The 9,921-nt window shown below is 40.2% G+C and overlaps 1 protein-coding gene across 1 annotated transcript in view; it reads left to right on the forward strand.

The window, feature by feature from the left end:
• The window catches only part of LOC121006072 (zinc finger protein 287-like), a 519,245-nt gene that overhangs the window by 131,953 nt on the left and 377,371 nt on the right, over positions 1-9,921 (forward strand). The gene's annotated exons all lie outside the window — the stretch shown is intronic.

Here is a 9,921-nt window from a genome sequence, read left to right on the forward strand (position 1 = left end):
AATGATATAGGGTTGTTTAATTTGTCTGAATTAAGGGACATCTTAATGTTTCACCATACTAAGACATTTTGGACAATTATATGCTTTCAACTTTGTGGAAACAGCTTCGGGAAGCCCATTTTCTGTTCCAGCATGATTATGCTACAGTGCACAAAGCAAGGTCCATAGAGGTATGGTTGGGGGAGTTTCTGTGGAAGAATTTGACTGGAAGCACAGAGCCCTGACCTCAACCCACTGAACACCTTTGAGATTAACTACAACAGAGAAACAGCCCCTCTCATCTGCCAGAAGCAACGTTCATCAAACAGAAAGCAGCCAAAATGCACACAACAGCATGACAGCTCCACCTCTGTGACTGAGACAGAAGAGACAGAGGAAACGGTTTCCTCAAAGCAGTGCAAAGCTCAATCATACCGTCTGATCTAGGGCAACATGAAAATGGTCCTGCACAGCCAAAACTGGCACATTTTCCATACGAACATTATGGCCTAAGAAAGCAAGCTTTCCAGTACAGTTTGTTTGAAAAGCATAACTGGCTTGAGTACTCTGTGCGAGAGAATGCTGCATTTTGTTTTCTATGTAGGAATTTTGGACATGAACAAAAGCGGAGTAATAAGGATGCCTTAATAAGTTCTGGTGGCTTCAAGAACTGGAAACAAGCATTGGATTCCTTTAAAGAACATGAGATGTCATAAGCTCATACATCAAACCCACAGGGCTGGCTTGCCTTCAAAGATTTCCAAAACACTGAACTATTATGGATCAGCTGTATATTGCCACTGAAATTTAAATAAGAGAGAGACGTGACTATATGTAAAGACTTGTCAGCATAATAAGATTTTTTGCACATAATACAATACCTATTTGTGGACATGATAAGACCAAAAGCAGCCTTAATAGAGGAAACTTTTTGGAATGCTTGAGTTTATTAAAAAAATTTGATCCTTTTCTACTATACACCCTCCCTGGCAATGCTACATATATATACACTCACCTAAAGAATTATTAGGAACACCTGTTCTATTTCTCATTAATGCAATTATCTAGTCAACCAATCACATGGCAGTTGCTTCAATGCATTTAGGGGGGTGGTCCTGGTCAAGACAATCTCCTGAACTCCAAACTGAATGTCAGAATAGGAAAGAAAGATGATTTAAGCAATTTTGAGCGTGGCATGGTTGTTGGTGCCAGACGGACCGGTCTGAGTATTTCACAATCTGCTCAGTAAGGCTACTTTCACACTAGCGTTCTGCTGTCCGCTCGTGAGCTCCGTTTGAAGGGGCTCACGAGCGGAGCAGAACGCTTCCGTCCAGCCCTGATGCAGTCTGAATGGATGCGGATCCGCTCAGACTGCATCAGTCTGGCGGCGTTCAGCCTCCGCTCCGCTCGCCTCCACACGGCCAGGCGGACAGCTGAACGCTGCTTGCAGCGTTCGGGTGTCCGCCTGGCCATGCGGAGGCGTGCGGATCCGTCCAGACTTACAATGTAAGTCAATGGGAACGGATCCGCTTGAAGATGACACCATATGGCTCAATCTTCAAGCGGATCCGTCCCCCATTGACTTTACATTGAAAGTCTGAACGGATCCGCTCAGGCTACTTTCGCACTTAGAAATTTTTCTAAGTTATTAATGCAGACGGATCCGTACTGAACGGAGCCTCCGTCTGCATTAATATGATCGGATCCGTTCAGAACGGATCCGATCAAGCGCTAGTGTGAAAGTAGCCTTACTGGGATTTTCACGCACAACCATTTCTAGGGTTTACAAAGAATGGTGTGAAAAGGGAAAAACATCCAGTATGCAGCAGTCCTGTGGGCAAAAATGCCTTGTGGATGCTAGAGGTCAGAGGAGAATGGGCCGACTGATTCAAGCTGATAGAAGAGCAACGTTGACTGAAATAACCACTCGTTACAACCGAGGTATGCAGCAAAGCATTTGTGAAGCCACAACACACACAACCTTGAGGCGGATGGGCTACAACAGCAGAAGACCCCACCGGGTACCACTCATCTCCACTACAAATAGGAAAAAGAGGCTACAATTTGCACGAACTCACCAAAATTGGACTGTTGAAGACTGGAAAAATGTTGCCTGGTCGGATGAGTCTCGATTTCTGTTGAGACATTCAAATGGTAGAGTCCGAATTTGGCATAAACAGAATGAGAACATGTATCCATCCTCTGATGGCTACTTCCAGCAGGATAATGCACCATGTCACAAAGCTCGAATCATTTCAAATTGGTTTCTTGAACATGACAATGAGTTCACTGTACTAAAATGGCCCCCACAGTCACCAGACCTCAACCCAATAGAGCATCTTTGGGATGTGGTGGAACGGGAGCTTCGTGCCCTGGATGTGCATCCCTCAAATCTCCAACAACTGCAAGATGCTATCCTATCAATATGGGCCAACATTTCTAAAGAATGCTATCAGCACCTTGTTGAATCAATGCCACGTAGAATTAAGGCAGTTCTGAAGGCAAAAGGGGGTCCAACACCGTATTAGTATGGTGTTCCTAATAATTCTTTAGGTGAGTGTATATATATATATATATATATATATATATTATCTCCATCTTCCCAGAATGAAATCATTGATTGTTGTGCCAAAGAAGTAATTGCTAGAATAATTACAGATGTAAAAAAATTCTGGGATGTATTCTGTTATGGCAGATGAGGCCAGGGATGGTTATAGGAAACCATTAGCTGTTTGTGTACGGTGTGTCAACCCTGAAAGTTGTACAGTTTTTGAATATTTGATTCAAAGACTATCACAGATTCCATGGAGGACAGCCTTAGAGAGTATGGACTGGACAGAATTCTCTGTGTTGCTCAAACTTATGATTGAGCTGTTGTTATGAGTGGGCGAGTGGTGGTGTACAAGCACTATTCCAAGACAATCACCCAGAAGCCATATATGTCCATTGTTATGCTCATGGGCTAAAACTTGTTCTATGTTACACTTGTAAGGCAGTACAGGAAGCAAGTGATTTCTTCTTAGGGTACTTTCACACTTGCATTGTGAAGATCCGGCAGGCAGTTCCGTCGTCTGCCTGCCGGATCTGGAAATCCGTGTGCAAACGGATAGCATTTGTAGACAGATCCGGATCCGTTTAACAAATGCATTGAAGCACCAGATCCGTCTTTTCGGTGTCATCTGGAAAAACTGTTCCAGTATTTATTTTTTTGCATTTTTAAAGGTTTGCACATGCACAGACCGGAAAACCGGATCAATTTTGCCAGAACACTAGGTGCCGGATCCGGCATTAATGCATTTCAATGGAAAATAAGGCAAGGCAAGTGTTCCGGAATTTTGGAAGGAGAAAATACCGTAGCATGCTGCAGTATTTTCTCCGGCCAAATACCATAAGAGTGACTGAACTGAAGACATCCTGATGCATACTGAATGGATTGCTCTCCATTCCGAATGCATTAGGATAAAACTGATCAGTTTTCTTCCAGTATTAAGCCCCTAGGACGGAACTCAATACCGGAAAACTTTAACGCAAGTGTGAAAGTACCCTTAGAGACATTGTATACATTTTTTACTACATCTTACAAATTAATGGATGTTTAGAGCTCTTTAGTTTTAAGAGAAAGTGAACTTATGCAGCTTTCAGACACACTCTGGGCTTATCAAATCCGGTCAGTCAATGCAGTGATTTCCAATTTCTCTCCAATAATTCAGTGTCTTTCAGAAATTAGATCAAAAGTTTCAACTGGTTTACTAATTACCTTCAAGAAGTTGTCTACAGTTTTCAGCCTTTTTATGTTTCAATCTCTACTGGTGTCCACCGATTGTTGCAAAAAGAAGATCTGGAATTTGCAACAGCAATTGATTGTAAAGACGCAGTGTATGATACTTTAAAAGATATGAGAACTGCTGAAAAAGTAAAGGAAATATATGATAAGCCAGTTGCTCAACAATATTCCAATTCCAGATGCTTGGGCGCCAAGGACAAAACAGAAAAAAATGTATGACTTTGTGGTTCAAACACCCTGTGTCATGAGGGAAAAGCTTAATGTGCCAGATACACTAACAAAAAATATGTTTTACCCATGTTTAGATTTTCCAGCATAAACCAGAACTTTTGAATGCGATTCAAGCATGTAATCCACAGTTAAAGAATTTTCTTTCATCTGACCTATGAGCATTAGCTGAACATCACAAAATTGAATTGAAACATGAAAAAGTACTTGTGGCCAAGAGTTATCTAGCAAGAAAGCACCAAGGTGCAGAAAAGTACACACTGAACACTCCTTTTGGAGACCTGTATCCACTAATGTTAACATCTTTAAAAGCAGCTAAGCAGCTGCAGCTGTATTATGACGACTCCATACCTGGCTAAGGCTACTTTCACATTAGCGTTTTTTGCAGATCCGTCATGGATACAACATAATACAACCGCATGCATCTGTCATGAACGGATCCAGTTGTATTATGTCTTCTACAGCCATGACGTTTTTTATTGTCAGAGAAAACGGATTTGTCCTCATTGACTTACATTGTGTGTCAGGGCGGAGCGTTTTTTTGTCCGCGATGGGGATGCAACCAAACGGAACGAAATGCATTTTGGTGCACTCCGTTTCATTCAGTTCAGTTTTGTCCCCATTGACAATGAATGGGGACAAAACTGAAGCGTTTTCTTCCGCTGTTGATATCCTATGACAGATCTCAATAGCGGAATTGAGAATGCTAATGTGAAAGTAGCCTTAGACATCCTTGCACTTGAGAATAGTTCTGCTTTCAGTTTCAGTTTGTATTAACTGTCGCTACATAAAAAAATGCCACTTGCTGAAGTGACACAACCCCTTTAGGCTTTTCCTGTCCCAACTAATAAAACTTTCTCTGAAATGGGCTCATCAGGGGATATTCTATTGTGCAAAAGGACAGGCTACATGGTGTGCAGTCTGGCAGCATTCTGACCTATGGTGCGGCCAGCTGTCAGTACTGCTATAACACTTTATATATCCAGAATGATTCCTCTCCAGGAGTATAGGTCAATCACCGCTGTACACATCAGACAGGGCTGGAGAAGCCCGGGCATACCCTTATCCAGTTAACAGTGAGAGGAACACAAACTCTGCCCACTTTTTCAGATTGATCCAGAATGATCCCTCCCCAGGAGTATAGGTTCAATCACCACTTTACACATCAGACAGGGCTGGAGAGGGCCAGGTATACCCTCATCCAGTCAACAGTGAGAGGAACACAAACTCTGCCCACTGTTTCAGATTGAAGGCCTGATAGAAGAAGCAGGCCAACCAGTCAAAGTGGGTGATCATGCACTGACAGCTGTCAGTGTGATTACACACTGTTAGCTAAGTGAGGTTCACAGAGATGCAGACAGAGAGCTGCACGGCATCTCACCCCCTGCATGTCACACCTCCTCCCCAATGATGTGAGACATATTTAGAGAAGGCAGGAGAGGCCACTGGGAGGTAAAAACTCTTCAGGATGTCTCTTATTTCCAAGTGACAAATGTCAAAAGGCCTAGTAACTCTAATCATATTTTTTTCTTCCTCCTTCGTTGGGGAACTAGAACTTCCATTCAATCACTGTCCCTTGCTCTGTTGTACACCTCACATAAAATTGCATAAAGATATCCTCGGCTCTGAAACTGTCCCTCAAGGATTTGGCTTCCTCCTCAAATGTGAGCATATCCAAGCAATTTCGCCTCACCATTAGGTATTGACCTGTTGGAATGTCCTGTTTTAGGGAAAGAGGTCTGCACTTTCCCATTTGAGGAGGTTATTTGTACCTTTTGGTTTATGAAATAAAAATGTACAGATCTCACCAGTTTCCTGCTTAATAATTTTTATGTCCAGGAAGCATATTTCCTTTTCGTTTATTTTATGAGTGAAGACAAGGCCAACATCATTGTTGTTTAATTCACTGATAAATTCGTGGGAGTCCTCTTTCATACCCTCCCAGTTATCAGGCTTGTCTATTTGGTGTTCAGCAAAAGTTGAATCAGGAATTTATTATGTTCATGTAGAGTACCTCTCTTCTCAAAGGGGTTCTCTGGGAATTAAAATAAAATTACTGAAAATACTTAAATATTAGTTTATTAGAAATACATTTCCAAGCAATCATATGGGGAAATAGCTGTCCTATTAGTACACACAAAACAGGTCCTAAACACACAGCACAAGTTACTTCAGAATGCTGAGGTAAAGAACTGCCTCATCCTCCTTTCTGCTCTACTTGTCAGAGATTATATTCCTGGAGTTCATGAGGAGACAGCTTAATTACAGAGAGTAGGTTGGGGGTGTGGTTAATTAACAGTGGCACTTGTATGCAGTGGGCTACATTACCACAGTCTGTCCTGTCCATCTTTACTTCAGCTGTCTCCTCATGAACTCTATTCCTACAGAGATTCAGCTGGAGATTGTATTAGCTTTATTCAGGATCATAACCCCTGACCAGCAGAGCAGAGAGGAGGCTAAGGCAGCTCTTTAGCTGAGTAGTCTGAATTAACTTGTGCTGCTGTGTGATTAGGACAGGTTTTGTCTGTACTAATAGGATGGCAGCAATTTTATTTCCCTTTATGATTACTCCCTAGGCAAAATGAGCCATTATAACTAATGAAAGGTATTTGGGAATATGTTTACAATAAAGTAATATTTAACTATTTTCAGTCATTTTATTAATTCCCGGTGAACCTCTTTAACCACTTCTTGACACAACAATTTACTTTTATTTCTTTACTCCCTGCATTACCAAAGCCTTAACTTATTTTTTATTTTTCCATACACATAGCTGTATGACGGTGCTGCAGATATTGATATTAATTTGGGTCCAGCTCTTCCCCCCTTCCTGGTGAGCCCTGCTAAAGAGTCACCTTGAATACTGATGTACTGTTGCTAAGAAAATAGAGGTCCTTAGGTGATCAATTAAAGCATATGTTCTCTGATTAGGACGAGCTAGTTATGAGATCATGGAGTCTTAGTGACATATTTAGCTTCTTTTAGATACTTGATTAGTGGACACTTGTTGGCTTCTTTAGTTTATGGCAAACACTTTCAAGGATAATGGAATCAGAGGACGATGGATCAAAGGTTAAAGATACATTAGATATTCATTCTCATACGTGTTAGAATTTTTTTTGCCAATTAACTATCATGAAATATAAGGAGGCGTAAGTCTTCCTTATGCATATTGATGTTGGAGGTGCAACTTAGGTACGTCAATGATTATGAATAGTAAAGTTATGTATAATAATGATGCAATAAGGTAATTTAGGTGTGTCACCATTCACTCCAATGGATTGCGGTACACTGCGGCAAACCTATATTATAATACTAATTATTTTGTTCTCTGGGGTATAAAAAAGCATATTTGGGGACATAATCACACACACAGCACTGCCATTTTTCTACTGCTGCTCCACACTTCCATCTATATCATGCCATATTCTGCCTGACTTTTATATTTATTTCAATGCTGCTCTTGTCTCTGTAAAAATGAAAGAATATTCTCAAGAAGTCGTCTCAAGAAGTTTTGTATTGCTGCGGCCAATTTCCAACAGTTGCCTTCTAGCTAGTCACACCTTAGCAACCCGAGATAACACAGGGCTGGCATCATAAAAGTCAAGAATCTAGCTATGCTCAGATCTTCCAGTGTCATCAGAGGATGGGGGGGATGGATATAGAAAGAAAAAGGTTAATAAGGTATAAAAAAAAACAGGGCTGAGTGTCATTTCTTGTGGGCTCTCCAAAGTAGTGAAGATTTGTCCTGGTTTTCTGCCTGCCCCGACACCAAAACCTATGCCATCTACGCGAGTGTTAGGTTTCTGGTTTATTCCCTTTTATTTTATAATTTCTGTATTTCTTTTATTACACCTTTTTTGTATATATATATATATAAGCATTGTAACGTTTTGTCATATTAAACTCCCTTTAATAAGTTTTTTCTTGTGTTCTTGAACAAATCCACATGCTAAGCTCCGAGCACATAAGGCTACCTGTTTAGATAAAAGTTTGGGAGGAAACTGTAGTAGTTAAGTAACAAACTTGTGTTGTGGTATTATTGGGGAATATTAATAATTTAGATAATTAGTTGTTTGTGTATTGGCTGCCCAGCTACACCCACACATCACGTAAACTCCAGCAAGGGTGATCGTGACAGAGGGCTTGTCTTTTTGCGTGAAAAGTTTTACTTACTATTAGTACCATTTACTATTGCATACCATGTAGTGAGAAACAGGAAAAAATTCCAAATGAGGTGGAATTTGAAAAAAAAAAATGCAATTTTGCCATAGTTTTTGGAATATTTTCTCTATGCAGTAAAACGGACCTGTTAACTTCATTTTCCAATTTTTAAAAAAAATGTTTTAAAGGGGTGCTTTCTCTTCACTGTTTACCTGCTCGCCATCGCAACTGCAGCAGTGAGCAATTACCACTCCACTGTCCCATTCACTTTAATGGGACAGCTCCTTCCTGTTCAAGGGAATACCGGTAGATGAGCTGTAATTACACCTGCTTGCTGCTGAAGTTGCGACAGTGAGCAGATAAACATTCAAGAGCACTGGATTCTCTTCAAAAAGCTAATCTGATATTGACGCCTTATCCTAGGTCCTCAATATAAAAAGCATACAATCCCTTTAGTACTTTAAAGGGAGGCTAAAGCCAGAAGTCAAACCCAAAAAAGAACATACCCTGGCTGGGAGGGCAAAAACTATTTTAAAAAGGCCAATTTCCCCAGGTTAATGGCAGCATTTCAGGTCATGGACAGAGTGGCTGGTGTCACACAATAGTGCAGAAGATAAATGAAAAAGCTTAAAATCTACGTTGAGTAAATATACTGCAAAATGTATTCCTGTAGGTAACAAGTGTAAAACAATAAACAAAAAAAGTACATTTAAAAAATACAAATCTAAGGGCCTTTGAAATTTACAAGGGGTTTAATAAGATCTGTAAAAAATACGGAAAAAAAAAAAGAGAGAAAATCTGCAAAAATACAAAATGAACAACAGGTGGCCAAAGAAAGCAAAAAAAATTTAAATCCCCCAAAATTCTCTAAATGTATAAATTCAAAAAACCAAGGTCAGAGCAGATAGGTCCCCTAAATAACTGTACTGGGGAGATGGTTTCTGAAGAACAGGAAAAGGCAGAGTTACTAAATGAGTTTTTTTTTTAGCTCTGTACTGTATATAAAAAATAAGAGACAAGAGCTGATATCAGTGGTGCCTGGATTGTTAGCCAATTTAGTATATTAGTGAATGTACTAACTGTATATATGGTCCAAGCTAAGTTAAATAAGGTAAATGTGAACAAGGCTCCAGGTCCAGATGAATTACACCCAAGAGTTCTTAATGAACTCCGTTCAGTCACTGCTATGCCCCTGTTCATAATTTAAAAAATTCTCTAGGGACTGTTCCAGTATCAAGCGACTGGTGCAAGGCAAATGAGGTTTTCATATTAAAAAAAAAAAAAAAAAAAAGGTCTTCCCAAAGTAATTATAGACTAGTAACTTTAACTTCTGTTTAGGGAAAAAATTTGAAAGGGCTCTTGAGGGACTATATACAGGAGTATGTGACTGTTAATATCATAAGTGATAACCAGCATGTGTTTACCTAGGACAGAAGTTGTCAAACTAACCCGATTTGTTTTTATTAGGAGTTAAGCAGAAGCTTGGACAGAGGAACGGCTGTGAATGTAGTGTTGTTGGATTTTGCAAAGGCATGATATTGTCCCTCATCGACGTTTAATAGGTAAAATAAGGTCTATAGACTTAGAAAGTATAGTTTGTAATTGGACTGAAAACTGGCTGAAGGACCGTGTCCAGAGGATCTGTAGTCAAACGGTGCCTATTCAGGGTCCATGAACTGGGGATTTGAGAAAGTTCATACCTCCGCAAACAGGTTAAAAATTACAAAAACATTTTGTGCCTCGGTTAGCCAGTGCCATAGTAGCAC

The sequence above is a fragment of the Bufo bufo genome, chromosome 6 (assembly GCF_905171765.1).
Source record: "Bufo bufo chromosome 6, aBufBuf1.1, whole genome shotgun sequence".
NCBI classification, from domain to species: Eukaryota; Metazoa; Chordata; class Amphibia; order Anura; family Bufonidae; genus Bufo; species Bufo bufo.